A 16,272-nucleotide genomic window follows, 5' to 3' on the forward strand; every position below is an offset into this window, starting at 1 on the left:
GTGTGCATTGAATTTATTTAATACACGAGTTTCACAATTTGAGTTGAATTACTGAAATAAATGAACTTTTCCACAGCATTCTAATTTATTGAGATGCACCTGTATATGTATTTTATCCATGTATTTTACATGCATTCTCTGCTGTGTATCGTGTATCTGTATATGTCTTGGATCAGCTCAGATTTACTGATGGTTGACCTCTGACCCCTGAGCTGTTAGTGCTGCTCGTGTGTGTGAGAGGGGTCTCTGTCCTGTCTACAGCTGCTGTGTGTCTTGTGTTACAGACACTATGCATGTGAATGAAAGGCGGTGTGTATTTACTGGCCCAGCGTCTGGCCTGAGGTCCGTGCTCTTATTTACCTCCTGACCCAGACAGCACCTGTCTGCCGTCCCGTGTTCCCATGTGTTTTAATGAAGAGCGAGCCAGCGTTTGGTTCGTTGGCCTTTCAGACGCTTCCCTGGACGCGGATCAAGGTCAGTCCTGGAATCCAGAAACACTAATGTCAGCTTCGCTTTGATATTGATCCATTGACGACAGTGTTTAATATCTGTCTGGAAAACCGCTGGTTAAAGTTTAATCCCACTTCGCTTCATTATTTTGACACAGATGTTCAGATCTTCGGTCGCTTCCTTGTGCTTTCGGCTTTTATTTATTTATGTCTTGTCCGTATGCTTTTCACATTTTGCCAGAGATGAGCTTCACATACTTTATGCAAAATGTCTTTAAACTCAGTATTTTAATTAGTTAAGAGGTTAAACGTGATGGAAAAAACTAAAAAAAACTAAAAGCAACAGCGAGCAATTACATGTAGTGTATTTTAGCATTCATTTTTGTAAAATAAAAACCCCAAATGATATTTCTTTAATATTAATAAAACATACTTTATTAATATTTCAATATTAAAAAAATTACACGATTAAATTTTAAAATAAAAAATACATTGTAACATTTAAAATTTAAAATATGATCATTTTAATATTTAATATTACATTAAATCATATAAAATATTTTTTTCTCATAGACAGCAGTGACCAATTACATCTAAAGTAGTGTATTTTAGCCTACAATCATAATAAATAAATCAAATAAATTAATAAAACAATAAAAAAGAGTATTGAATAAAATGTTAGTTTTTATATATTTTCTGTTAAATAAATATTAAATAAACTGTAGTGTTTAATGTAAAAAATAATTTTAATATATAATACTATATTAAATCATATTATATGTTATATGTTTTCTTCTTCTTGAAAATATTGAGATTAATTTAAGATGTTTGACTTGTGCTGCTTGGTTGTTATGTTTGTGTCTGTTTTGAGCAACAGTGACCAGTTAATAAAGTATTATCTAAATTGTAATTAAGAATTAACTTTAGAATTATTCATATTTAATTATGGCCTTTTTGGCCTTTTCTGTATATATGTCTGGTTTTAAGCAAAATGACTTTTAACATTCCCAAACGGTTCCCATTGGCAACTCTAGTATTAATAAAGCAGCATGTTAAAAACCATTCAGAACACCCTAGCAACCATATAGCAACACCCTAGCAACCATCCTCAGCACTCCAGCAGTGCAGCAGTGAGTTTTCTTTGGGCAAACGCTCGGATTTCTTTCAGAAAATTAATAAATCTAGTTCTATTTTTATATTTAGTTTTGCCAGAGACCAGCAGATAGTCTTGAAGTAAATCTTGTCTGTTATATTTTTGGAGACAAACATTTTTTTTGAACACATGAGCAGCGCTGATTTACTGACAGCAAGAGATCAGATGCGTTTCCAGTCGATCCATTAGGTGGCGCTACTCTCTCTTTAACAGAAGACCTGCTGCTGCCAATCACTCGCATACAAAGTCTGACTCCAGTTTATTTATTTCTATCATATTTTCAAATCAGCTTCAATGGCAAATTGTTTGACATCTGTATTCATATTTCTGTATGAGTTTGTAGATGTAATATTTAGGGCTGGACAATATAAATTAAATTACATCTCAATATTTTTCAATTGATTAACGTTTAATTTAAAAATGATTCTATATTTACAGTCCTTTTTCTGTTAGAGGAACCAAGCAGATTCAAGTGAATTAATGCAGTAAAAATCTATTCAAATCATAAATTATGATATTTTTTCATAATAAAATGATATTAATTATTTTAATATGTAAGCATTATTTTATTATATTAAAGTGTGTGTATATATTTTTTGTGATGATGAATTTAAATTAAAATCAGTTGCTATTAAAACAAAAACTATATAGTGAAACTTGTTAAAAAAAAAAAAGGAATTTAAATAATTAATAATGAAACAGACAGCATTAAAATCATGTTAATATGAAAGTGTTTTATTTTATAATGCCAGAAAAATCATTATAAATATGTGCCAATATTCTATTATTATTATTATGTTAGTAATAATAAAAAGTTTTGTTAAATATATTAACTATTTAATAATTAAATAAGAAAGAAAGAAAAATTCAAACTTATGCTAAGGCAATACAAATGTTGCATTGGCAAATGAAAAAGTTTATAAGCTGAAGCTATAATTATTAACTGTAAATGAATAAAAAACTAAAATAAAACAAATTAAACCTAAATAGTCATATTTTAAAATTACAAAATCTAATATGTAGCAAAATTTCTAAAAATTCAACTAAAATTCAACTGAAAACAGATATATATATATATATATGTAATGTGAGTAAGTGAGTCTCTCGTGGCTGTGTGTCGTTCCTCCAGGCTGTTTGGCGGTGAACTGGGCTGGTTTTGTCTTTTCTTTGTGTTATCAGAGTTGCAGGTGTGGGACAGATGCAGAACGGACAGAAAGCAGCGAACTGGACAACGCCGGGTCTCCAGAGACTAGAGAAATATAAAGCAGGTGGATTCGAGAACAGGTCCAAACGTCTTTAACAGATGAACGCTGGAGCTGCTTTAAAAGAGACGCTTAAAGGAACAGTTCACACCTGTCCCCGTATGCTGGGATTTGTTTCCGTGGATCAAGGAATAGCGACTTCATTTTGACACTCGTCCTCAAATAAAATGATCGTATCGTAGTCTTTATAGTTTTTTAATCCTTATAAAAGTGTTAAAAGCTGTGTCTAAAGATGAAATAACATCATACAGGTTTTTGACGAACATGAGAGTGAATAAATGACTTTTTTGGGGGAACTGTTCCTTTAAGAATCCACTTAAAAATCTCTGAATGTGTCAGATGTGATGTCACGGTGCTCCGACACATTTTTAAGCGATTAAACGAATGAAATATCGGCGATCTGTCGGTTTAGTTTACTGTTTTTGGCGTTAGAGCAAAACAAACGCGTCGTGTGTCGAACCGAGCGGGTCAGATTGCTCAAACAGAAGGAGAAACGGTTGTTTAGAAAGAAAAACAGAAGGCAGAGGAGGAAAAGAGACCGGGAGAAAGAGGTGCGTTAGGGGTCGCAACAGTTAACTCTCGGAGCTGGACACAGCTGGGCTTTCGCCAGGCATTCTGGGACTTTTGGCTGTTTGACAAACTGCCTGTGAAGTGACCTGAAATACTTGGTTACGCTGGACGACGGTCAGCTAACTCCAGCGGACAATGAGACGCACTTCAGGGCCGTTTTTAATCCGTTCACCTGAAAGAGTTTAACGAAAGCTCAAATCGATGCGTTTAATCCGAGGTGATGTCTATATTTCAGCTATGTTTATCAGCCTGCATACATATACAAATAAATGGTATTTTGTTTATTATGCAGGAATAAACACGTTTTCAAAGCGCAATTTATTTCCATAATGTGGTGTATTTACCATATTCAGCAAGCTATAGGATCCTTAAAGGAATAGTTCACCCAAAAATGTACATTTTCTGAAATGCACATCCAAGATGTGGATGAGTTTGTTTTTCATCAGATTTGGAGAAATGTAGCATTGCATCACTTGCTCACCAATGGATGTGAATGGGTGCCGTCAGAATGAGAGTCCAAACAGCTGATAAAAACATCACAATAATCCACAAGTAATCCACACCAATCCAGTCCATCAATTAACATTTGTTTAGAGCTATTTTGGCTTGTAAACAGTGGTTGATTTGTGCAGATTTCTCTCCTGATTCAGATGAGATGGACTTTTTCACTGGAGGAAGCGTTATTATAGATTATGGACTTTGCTGGAAGCAGCGGTTTGAAGTTAAAAACGGCTTAAGGATGGATTTGTTTCTTACAAACACACAGCTTTTCTCTTCACAAGACGTTAACTGATGGACTGGAGTGGTGTGGATTACTTGTGGATTATTGTGATGTTTTTATCAGCTGTTTGGACTCTCATTCTGACGGCACCCATTCACATCCATTGGTGAGCAAGTGATGCAATGCTACATTTCTCCAAATCTGATGAAGAAACAAACTCATCCACATCTTGGATGGCCTGAGGGTGAGTAAATGTTCAGCAATTTTTATTTTTGGGTGAACTATTCCTTTAAGGAATTGATGTGATGGTCTAAAGTAGGCATTTTCAAAAAAATTAAAAGTATGTATGTTTTTTGAGGATCGTTGAGCCAGTCATACAGTCTTACCATTGTGTTTGTGTTGCTCTGGGACAGTTTTGTCTCTGTGATTTCAGTGCCGTCTCATTTGAATAGCGGTTAAGGTTCATGCGAGTGAGTTCGGGTGATTTACATTCACTGCAGCCGCTAGAGTTTGCAGGTCAACCTGAAAAAAAAAAAAGTCTTTCTTTCTCATTTTATTATTCTGTGCCTTTTTAGACACTAAATAGACACAAAATGTCTGAATGCCATTGCATTATATAATAAAATATCAAAGTATTATCCATATATCAAGTATTGATATAACAGATTTTTCACACAAATCATTTTTGACAGACAAAAGTTTCTGAAATGCTAAAACAATGCACATGAATTGTGCTGTTTCACCCTTTTTTTTCTTTCCCCAAATGCATTTAGATGCAAAAAAAAAAAAAAAAGTCATTGCATTACATATTTCCTTATTTTAAGTCATTCATTATAAAGATGTACAAGAACACTTTTAAAGCAAATCATTTGACATAAAAAGTTTGTCTGGTGTGAAATGCACATTAAGTACGAAGTATTTTTTTCTTGTTTTCCAGCACAAATAGCTAAACATTCTTAAATTGAGAAACAATATCTTATGTCATTTTGCATCTCAAGTAAATAAGAAAAATTAAAAATGTTTTTACTGAAAACAAGGCAAATATCTGCCAGTAGGTGTAAAAAATATACATTTGTTTTTCCTTTGAATTAAGTTTTCAGTTTTCTTGCCTTATTGGTAGATTTTTTTTTTCTTCTTTTAAGCATGAAATCCCTTAATTTTGTTTATTTATTTTTTTTTTTCAGAAAACAATACCTAGTAGTAGTTGTACTTCTAAAGTAAATAAAATTTCAATTTAAAAATATTTAGATTTTTTGTACTGGAAAATGACAAAAATTCTAAATAAGAAAAATATTCTAGATCTAGTGTAGAAAATGAACACAGTCATTATTGTGTGTGTGTGTGTGTGTGTGTGTGTGTGTGTGTGTGTGTGTTTGTGATTAGTTAAAAATGTTGATAATTAATGTAATTCTCTGGTTACTTAGCTTTGCTAAAAATCACCAAAACACCAGCTGATTGAGATATTGAGACTTTTTTGGACAGGAATGATGAGGAATCTGTAAGTTTGATATTTTGCATCTAATGTGGTGACATTGAGACATTTTGCACTGTCCGAATGTGTAGATGTTGCTGTGTCTCCAGCGTCGTGCCGGTTGTGTGTAAGATGGCAGGCGAGGGTCTGTGCCAACTTCTTTCTCCCTGTGGCACAAGACAAATCAACCCTCAGACAGTCATGCATCGCCGGGGCTCCCGTGTGTTTAATGAGCTGTGTGTATGTGTGTGTGTGTGTGTGTGTGTGTGTGTGTGTGTGTGTGTGTGTGTGTGTGTGCTGACATACGTGTGCGGGGTGAGAATGCATGAGTGCGGCTTATTCTTAAATTAAGATGTTGTTCATTTAAGGCCCACAGGTCCAAAAATTACCTTGAAGTTGACATGAAACAGCATTTGCAAACTATTTTAATTCCATAATGCAAGTGCTTCAATATGAATGTTAAAAAAAATTGATAATAAAGCTGAAAAATAAAGATTATGGACACATTTTGTAATGTGCACTGACAAATTATTCACAATAATTATTCACATTTATTCAGACCAATAACTATGTTAGCATCCAAGCCAAATTGCAATTACGTTTTGTTAATTAGGCATGCTGCTGTTTTGTCGTCTGTCACTTTAAATGTTCTTTAAAGCAGGATGGATTCTGGCTGTCAATGATTTTATAACGTGAATAGTTGTAGTACGGTTATCGTTAACTAAAACTATAGCTGAAATAAAACAAAATATGAAGTTCGAACTAGTTTCCTCTTCAATTCTGTCAAAAAATAGCTCAATCAGCTGGTGTTTTGGTGATTTTTAGTGGATGTTTGAAGCCAAAGTTAGCACAGGTATAGAGAAGTACATGAATTATCAACATGTTTAACTAGTCACAAAAACACACACACAATAATGATGTTCGTTTTCAACGCTAGATCTAAAATAATTTTCTTATTTAGAATTTTTATTTTGTTTTCCAGTACAAATATTTAAATATTCTTGAAAGCTTGCTACTGAAATGAGCTGAAATAAGCACTACAAATACTGGAAATAAAAACTAAAACTGGGATAAAAATAAATGAAACCTAATAAAAAAAAAAAAACCTAATGAAAACAAACAAAAACACCCTAAAAAATGTAACTAAAATTAAAATGGAAAAAAAGCAATACCTCAAAGTCTAGAAAAAGAGTGTGATGACTTATATATTCTTATATAATGGCTAAAAACAGAAGAAAAAAAACCTAATAAAAATGACAAAAGCATTTACTAAAAATGTAACTACAATTAAAACAAAATGTGAAAATATAAAATTAAAAAAAGCAAAAATAAAAACAAGAAAAACTTAAGCAATACATCAAAATGTAGGAAAAAAAGTAAAATGATTTGAATTTATATTATGGCTAAAACAAACATTAATAACAATGACGAATGTGGATTTTTTTTTGTTTTTTTTTTGTATTTTTTTAAATTAGGGCTTCAAGACCAAGAGCACGTATTATTGAAAAACTATCATGCTAATAATTTTGCATATTGTTGCTTCTAAAAAGATCATGGTAATATTAATACAATTTTATTTTTTACATTTGTGTACTTGGGTCCTGATGCAAAACCAGTTGAGAACCATCTTTCAGACGAACTTAAAGCCCAAAAAACTTTCTTTAATGAACATTTAAATCATTTTGTGGCAAACCAGGTTGTGTTTTCTGTGCACATACCGATTTCACACCAATCACGAGCTCTCAGAGCATCTACATCTAACTCTCTCTTTCTCTCTCCCTCCTCCTCCTCCTCCTCCTGCTGCTGCTCTCTCCATCCGAGCTTGGGGTCGCTGCACAAAAGCAGCAGCTCTATCTGCATATGCTCTTCATAAAAGAGGCTTTTGTCATGGGCTTGGCGCACGTGATCCACCCAGCCCCCCTCAGTCTAGACCCGAGAGAGAGAGACAGTCCCACGGACAGACAGACAGCTCCACCTTTAGAAAATGAAAAAGTTGGGGGTGGGGATTATTGGGCTAAAGCCCCCCGTTAACTCCGGCTCTGTCTGTCTTTAGGTGAGCGCGCAGCAGCTTTCTCTGAGAGGCCACACTCGGACGGATTGTAGAGTTCATCACATTCACAAGTAAAAGTCAGTCGACCTCTGCTTGAGCTGAATGCGTCTGGAATTGTCAAAGAATGTGCGTTATTATTATAAACTGAAAAAGGTTTTGCATTGAAAATCGCAGGCTTGTTGAGTGCAAACACAATATAGAGATACAAAATAAAGTTTTTTGTCAATTATTTCTAAAATTAGAAAGTACTTTTGTGCTTTTAAATTTTAATAATAACATTTATTTAAAATGATTATTTAAAAAATAGCTTAAATTACAGCACATTCTCTTAAGAAGTATTATTACAGTAAATATACAAGTTAATCAGTTATTTTGTTTTTAGAAGCAATGCTAGACTGCGTTTTAGTTTAGTAAAAATTGTTTTTAAGGCTTAATTTTGTATTGTAGAATGTAATATGAATATGGAGATAAAACTCTTTTTTTTTTTTTTTTAACTATAAGGTCAATTCTTTCTAAAATGACTTTATTTCAAAATACTTAATGATATCTGAGTACAGCATGTTTGTGGTTGTTGTGGCTGTTAAATTAAAAAAATTTAATATTTATTTAAAATTATTATTTAGAAAATCTCAATTAAAATGACAGCACATTCTCTTGACTCGTGTAAGAAGCATTATAACAGTAAATATACAAGAAATAATTTCCATAGTTTTTAGAAGCAATGCTATCATTGTAGTTTAGTAAATGCAAGCCTAGTTTTATATTTTAGAATGTAATATAAATAGAGGGTTTTTATATATATTTTTGAGATAAAGTCAGTTATTTCTAAAATAGCTTTATTTGAAAGTACTTGATGTCTATCTTTTGTGGCTTTTAAATTCAAATAATACAATCTTTTTTTGAATTGATTATTTAAAAAAAAAATCTTAATTAAAATTATAGCACATTCACATTACAGTAAATATACAAGTAAATCATTTCCATACTTTTTTAGAGGCAATGCAGTTTAGTTTAGTAGATTTTATTCTTAAAACCTAATTTTATATTTTATAATGTAATATGGAGGGTTTGGACAAGAATTTTCGAGAAGTTAATTGCAACAATTTATTACATGTAAAATGTGGTCAAATACTTTTTAAAGAAAAGCAAAACCTCAAAGTCTAGATAAAAAGAGTGCGATGACTGAATTTTCAAAATACCTTTTTTTTTTTTTATTATGGCTAAATACAGTCCAAATTAATGTGTTCACTGGTCAAGTTAAAACTAACTAAATGAAAAAATGCTAAATATTATTTTGTGATCAGAAACATCCAACATTATTCAGTTTGAATCTGTATCTTGTCAGTTTGTCTGCATGACTTTTGCTGTTTGGCCCTCAGTTTTGTGTCTCACACCTAGTTACTCGAAATACTTAAAATGTCTGAATGTCACTACATTACATATTTGATTTGGTATTTGATGTCATTTATTGTACAGAAGAATGCACAATTACACTTTTAAAGCAACTCGTTTGACAAAAAGAAGTTTTAAATACTAAACCAGTAGTTGTTTGAGGTTAGTTAGTTAGTTAGTTAGTTAATGTGATTCTCCACACCTGTGTGAACTCGAGAAGAACTGACTTTATACATGCACTAAAAATCACCAGCTGATTTAAATACACTGAGATTTCAGACACGATGAAGAAAAGTCACGCTAGTGAAGAGAAAAGATCCTAGCGTTTTTATATTTTGCCATTTAACGGTCATTTCTAAGCATCCAAATATTTCCGATGTTACTGTATTTACAAGCATGCAGGATTATTGAGTTCATATTGCCAAGATATTGCATTATTTACAATTATGCATTTAGCAGACGCTTTTATCCAAAGCAACTTATGTGAATTTTCCTAAACATTTGATTGAATTTTAAGCACGGATTGTGAATGACATCAAAATTGCGTGCTTCGTTGCACTTGAAGTGGCTCAAAACTATTTACTGAAGTAATCACAAAAAGTCCAAGTGCTTTTAGATGACTTCAAATGTTTTTCACAATTATAGATGATGTTTTGAGCTCGGTTGATGTTAATGCATTCAGTGTAACGCAAAAACAAAAAAGTCCCAGCTAACAGGGACCGTTCTTATAACTTTGGATAATGCTCTGGCGAGTTCTAAACACACTTCTTTCAGTAACGTTAATAGAAAGTTTGTTTAAAGCTATCTGGTCATTAATAACGTTCTCAAAACATTTATACATCATTTATGGAACATTGTAGTTGGACGTTCAACTGATGTTTTTTTAAATGCTACTCGTTTCAGAACATTCAAAAGTAACATTCCGATAATGTTTGCAAAAGGATCAAATGGAATGTTCATATAACCAAGAAAAACGTTTTTTTTTTAGAATGTTTGGAAAATAATTAAAAAAGAAAGGTTAACATTTGCATAACCAAGAAAAATAAAAAATTTCTAGAAGATTTAAAATTGTATTGGGATAAAAAGGTTCATATAACCAAGAAAAAATGTTCAGAGAACATTGATAAATAACATTTTCATAACCTAATGGTAATGTTAGCGTAACACTCTGAAGTGTGACCTCAAAGAAGTCACGAAACACTGATGTTTGTGCTGGTTAAAACCGTTTTAGACTAAAATTGCAAAAGTGTGTTTTAATGGCCCTGTTACACGTTTATGTGCAATCAGAGGAACATCACAAAAGACAAACAGTTTGCTCTCGACGGCTGCCGTAGTGTTACGGATGAGCGAGCGCTGGAGTGCTTTTATTTGCTGATGTCTGGTCTGTGAAGAGGGCACCATGGGCGGAGGAACTTGATGATGCCCGGTCCAACAGGACATTGCTGACGTGGCACTTAGGCAGGTCCTGGTCCCAATGCAAAAGTATTTAATGCACTTTATAGGTCAATTTGTGCACACGTATGCCAACCTGCTTTGCCGTGCGTTTCGTTGTCCCCAGCGCTGAATTTTAACGGCGTCAATTTCTGTGAAATTCCCATAGGTTTCAGTTCGCACCTGGTTTGTTTCAGTGTTTTTCTTTTCTGACCAGTTTCTTTCTCTCTCGCTCTCTCTTTTCATTTGGTCACGTCCCGTGCCAGCTTTGGATGAAGAGTGGCCCAAACAGAAGGACTCGCTTTACAAGGCTGTCAAAGACGCAAGCGCCAGCTGCGAGAGAAGACCTGAAACGAGCGCGTGGAGCTGGAGCTGGAGAGATTTCATGGGCTCCATCTTCACTGGGTGAGTCGAGTTTACATGTGCTCATTTTTATTGTTTGATTGATGAGTCTCAATAGCTGCGTTGATGAAACTGCACATGCAGCATGCCAACATGAATGTGCATTCAAATACATGAACAAAAGATGTCGTTTAAAATGTATGAAAATCCTTTGAACTATCAATTTATGTTTGCATCTTAAACAGATAAAACGTGGATTTAAATTTGAGAAAAGGAAAGCTGAGATTTGCATTTGAGGTTTTTGTTAATTAACTTTGAAAAAGATCTGCAGAGAAAATTATTTGATTCTCATTTGAGTACAGTTTCACATGGGACATTTTTACCAGCCTAAATAACTGCAGCTCTTATTTATCAATAAGTGTGCGCATTATATTTTTGTTAGGAAATGGACAGCTCATCGAAACTTAAAAAGAAGAGGGAAAAAAACTATAGTTTTATAGAAAATGGTTGTATTGTCTTTTCTTGCTTCTCATTTTAGGGAAAACGTAAAATCATAAAAAATGTTTATGATTTATGTTTTGTTGAAGAATTCTATGATTGTGAATATCACAGGCAAAGAAGATTCGAGTGTCTTTACACTGGTGTGTTTGAATTATATTTTCACACACCTTTATTCATCGCATGAGGAATACAATATTTTTGAATATCTTTTTTTTTGTGGGGTATTATCAGAAAATATTGTGGCATTTGATTCACTGAATATCAATGAAGACAGTGTGTGACAAGAGGCATTGAATCATTGGAGTTGTTTTGAATACAATTTCTAATCTTAATTTAAAAATAATATTTGGCTATTTAGTGTAAATATATTAGCACAGTTTGTGCAGTTGAACACTATTTAAATGCTTAAAATGGGTTTTAAAATGTCTAACTACCTGCATGTTTTTATAATCACAGAGAAAACAGTTATTAAAAATGAATTCTTAAATTACTATTGAGTGTAGTTAGTAAAGCTAAATATGAGTGATATAGTGGGAAAAAAAACAAAATGGATATTTTCTTTCTTTGTCTCTCTCACACACACACACACACACAACTCTCATCTCCACAAAGACATTATATATTTTCCCCTCACAATGTTTTATTTTAGACATAGGACATGCATAATATGTATTTATAAATATTTCATATTTTAAGGGCTTTGCACAAAATTTTAATGGGAAAAATGTGTCTTATGTAATTGCTAGTTCTACTGAAGTTTTACACAACAATATTTGATCTGTAGGTAGAAATGTTGGATTTGAGTAATCATTTATATTACATAATTAATTATATTAACTTTCTTTCAAATGCTACTCTAGCATTTTTACAATTATTAGAAACCAGATTTTAATTTTTCAAAACATTGCTTTTCAAATTCTCTTGCTTTCTTTTAAATGTTTCATTAAGCTGAACATTTTGGAAAAAACATTATGGAGAGGTTTTCAAAGATGTTCAAATTAATTCCAGCATTTTATTGAAATAATTATGTAATATCAAATTTGCATGCTATTATTGATTTCTGCAGATCAGGTGCACGAGTGAGACGCGTCCCTCCAGAAGCGTTTGCGAGCGTGAGAACCTGGTTTCGCTTGGATGATGCCAGAGGTCAAGGGTCAGCAGCAGTTAATAAGAGGAGCTGTCTGAGGTCCCAGGGGTCATTCCCAAGGGTCTGACCCGCTTGTCGGCAACACTTAATGTGAGCGTAATCTTTACCTCGTCAAAGCAAACAACTGTCGCACCCTCTCAATTTAGCTTGAACGGCCCCTTGAGTAACGCTTTTGACCCAGAGGTCGTGACCTTTTTGTCTGACCCAGCGGGGAGTCAATGGAGCAGTTCTTTAGGCACGTGTGGAGGTCAGAGGTCAGACCACCAAAAACAGCCTTTTTTGTGTGAAGTCGGGAGATTACTTGCCTGTGACGGATATGTGAAGTTTTTTAAATTCGGTCGAAATTGTGTGGATTTTTTTTTTGTCGAAGTAGATTAAAATTCAGTGAGGAACATTTGATGAATGATATTTTTATTGTGTGCAACATGCATGTTTGGACAGCAGCCGTTTAAAGAATGCCACCGCTTTAATTTCACACAGTAGAAACAAACAGTGCTGCTCTTTTGAAGAATACTTACCTTGAAACTCTTAGTATCCTTTTTTTCGGACATGAAAGACAATCGCAGTTCTCGGCTCTCAAATCTCCTGCTGTCGGCTGTGTACTTGTTGGCTTTCATTTGTCCAGCATTTCCTGTTGCGACAAACACTGTGTATGTGAATCTGGCGAGGAGAGTCGGGTCGCACCACCTCGCGCTTTCTGGCCTCATACAGACTACTTACTTACCCATGCTAATGTCACGCCAGCATCACGATATCAAAGAATACAGTGCTGACTCAAATGTGCAGCAAAATATTTGTGCTGGTTGGCATATTATTCCATTTTCAATATCCAGTTAAAGTCTGGTTCATCTGATGAAGGATCCATTGGAGAAACATTCAAATATAGCTTCCCTTGCTTGAGAGAGAGAAAAAAAAAGTTGCATTGCATGGCATTGAATTAAAATAAATACAAATGCATTTTAAAAATCAGTTTTAAGGCAACAAATACATTACTTTAATGTTGATTTTAATACAATTGTTATGCATTTTATTGTTGATGTTAATGCAATTGTTATGCATTTTCATTTTTATTTGAATGCAATTGTTATGCACTTTGATGTTGATTTTAATGCAATTGTTATGCATTTAAATTTTTATATTAATGCTGTTGTTATGCATAAAAATTTTTATTTAAATGCAATTATGCATTTTAAATGCGATTTGAATGCAGTTGTTATGCATTTAAATTTTGATTTGAATGCAATTGTTATGCATTTTCATTTTTATTTTAATGCGATTGTTATGCATTTTAATGTTGATTTTAATGCAGTTGTTATGCATTTTCATTTTTATTTTAATGCGATTGTTATGCATTTTAATGTTGATTTTAATGCAGTTGTTATGCATTTTCATTTTTATTTTAATGCGATTGTTATGCATTTTAATGTTGATTTTAATGCAGTTGTTATGCATTTTCATTTTTATTTTAATGCGATTGTTATGCATTTTAATGTTGATTTTAATGCAGTTGTTTTGCATTTTCATTTTTATTTGAATGCAATTGTTATGCATTTTCATTTTTATATTAATGCATTTGTTATGCATTAAAAATGTTATTTTAATGCAATTGTTATGCATTTTAAATGTGATTTGAATGCAATTGTTATGCATTTATTTTAATCTTAATGCGATTATTTATTTATTCAAATTAAAATGAATAACAATTGCACAAAATGAAATGAGAAAACACTGAAATATTTGTTTCATCCATGCATTTTGTTTTTCTCCGTAAAGAAGGAAAAAAGTGCTTTGCAGCATCAGTTGCAGTTAAACTCGTTTGAAATATACACACAGTTCAGTGTTTTTCACAATGCAATCTTTATTGTGTTTCTTACAGAAATGGTCTAAAAGGCTTCAGATATAAGACAGTCGACACCTACGAGATGGTGGCAGCCGCCATTTTGTGATGTGCGGGGCCTCAGAGAGGTGAAGTATATTTGCGTGAGTGTTTGCACAGCAACATTTTATGTTTTCAACAATCCTCATTTTCTAGTATCAGTCACTGAATGTGGTATCTAGCACGTAGCATCTTTCAGATATTTTCTCGTGCACTCCGCAGTGCAATAATTGTGAAATGAATGCACAGCCATTGCAATTGTACCACTTTGGGATTTATGATGCATCTGAAATATGCTGTTCTGTTTTGTCACTAATGGGAGCCGTGTTCAGACATAAAGGCGGTGTTGAAGTTCAGGTCATTAATAGTTGGCCGGTAACCTGTAAGCAAACACTTGTCCTTGGTCGAACCCGATGGCACAGCTGCTGCAGCACCACAAACAAAAAAAAAAACCTAATAAACGGAGAGACGTTCCAGCTAAATAACAAAAGATAAAGCCGTTGCTGTGCCACTCGCTCAGTCTTTGGGGATGCAATGGGCTATCTGAAGTTCGAAATGAAATATAAGCGCGTACGGTTTTATCTGCGAGGCCGCCGATTGGTCAGAAGCCGTGGCGAGATGTGATGTGGGAGGAAAACGGCGGGGTCCCTACCTAACGCCGTAGATGATGTCCAACAGGCCGCACGATCCACGCAAGCTTGCTTTTTCACTTTGCAGTTCTGCTTGGCAATGTGTTAGTGTGAGAGGACAGACGTGAGCCAGCGGCGAAGGGGACGGGTGCGCCCTCCTGCATCGGCCATGTTAGAACAGCCCGATTGCAGCATTCACACTTTTAGACACAGAAAGACGCTGGTTAGGAAAGTAGCCCCACCTTCTGAAATGTCACAAGTCTTCCCACAATCCCCAGAGAGACTGCAAAGAGAAGTGTTGAGTAAGTCCGCAAGAGCTGGAAAGAGATTTTTGCAGTTCGCAGGCTTTCTCTCTTTCTGCACTCTCATTAGTTGAGCCGCCGAGAGGAAGAGTGAGGGGGCAGAGAGAGAGAGAACGAGCGCGTGCGCTGCATTCGGAGGGAAAAAAAGTTTGTACAGCGAGTCTGGCCTCGAGGGGTTTCTGGAGCAAGAGCCAGAGCAAACAGAACCTTTTTTGCTGTGTCGTTTTCCTTTTAATTTCTTACAATTGTGCCTGCCGTAGTGTTGAACACTGGGAAGAAATGGAGGGAAATGATATCGCGACACATCCCTTGCTGCACGGTGAGGGTGTGTTTGAGGGAACGTCTAATGTTTTTGTCGTTTTCTTTCCCAGCCTCGTTCTGTCACCGCAAGGGAGGGATTTAAGGGAACAGGGCAGATGGACGGATGAATGAGAGAGAGAGAGAGAGAGAGAGCACGTGAGGAGAGCAGTATCGTGGGGGCGGAGCCTGTCTGTTTTCCTGCTTTCTCATTGGCTGGAAGGTCAGAGCTGTTCCTTAAATCCAGTGCGGAGACTCTGATTGGTTGGATGTGGGTGTTTCTTTAAGTACAGGCACTTTTATGAACCAGGGGTTCATATTGACCAACAGACTTTGATTTTTGTTTTTAAAAAATGCTTTCATTTAGGTTTGCTTTCAAATATTTGTCCTAACCCTAGTCTTAAACTATGAAAATGCATTGTAAAAATATGATTGCATTTTTAAAACTATGATCTAAACAAAAAGTGATTATGCAAAAATGATTTATACAATTTTTTTTCGTCTGTTATCAATTGCAGTGTAATTTCCACTACGACAAACCGTTTTGCGCCTAATAAGGTTAGTCAGTGAAGACCTCGAGATGATATATGACACTTGATGCATTAAGAAGTCAAAGGTAAATTAAGGTAAATCTCATTTGTTAGCAGAACATTCCTGTTGTGCATCATTTCCGATTTTT

At 34.4% G+C, this 16,272-nt stretch overlaps 1 long non-coding RNA gene across 3 annotated transcripts in view; it reads left to right on the forward strand.

The window, feature by feature from the left end:
* LOC107701193 (uncharacterized) overlaps window positions 1-16,272 on the forward strand; it is a 49,277-nt gene that overhangs the window by 15,739 nt on the left and 17,266 nt on the right. For 2 of the 3 annotated variants that reach the window (XR_001635615.1, XR_001635614.1), the window contains exons 2-5: window positions 10,766-10,904; window positions 12,409-12,579; window positions 14,366-14,469; window positions 16,112-16,219. This is a non-coding gene — a long non-coding RNA (uncharacterized LOC107701193). The remainder of the gene's footprint in view (window positions 1-10,765; window positions 10,905-12,408; window positions 12,580-14,365; window positions 14,470-16,111; window positions 16,220-16,272) is intronic. The other variant, XR_001635616.1, reaches the window with a different exon arrangement.

The sequence above is a fragment of the Sinocyclocheilus anshuiensis genome, unplaced genomic scaffold (assembly GCF_001515605.1).
Source record: "Sinocyclocheilus anshuiensis isolate Anshui unplaced genomic scaffold, SAMN03320099.WGS_v1.1 scaffold1858, whole genome shotgun sequence".
Taxonomy (NCBI): Eukaryota; Metazoa; Chordata; class Actinopteri; order Cypriniformes; family Cyprinidae; genus Sinocyclocheilus; species Sinocyclocheilus anshuiensis.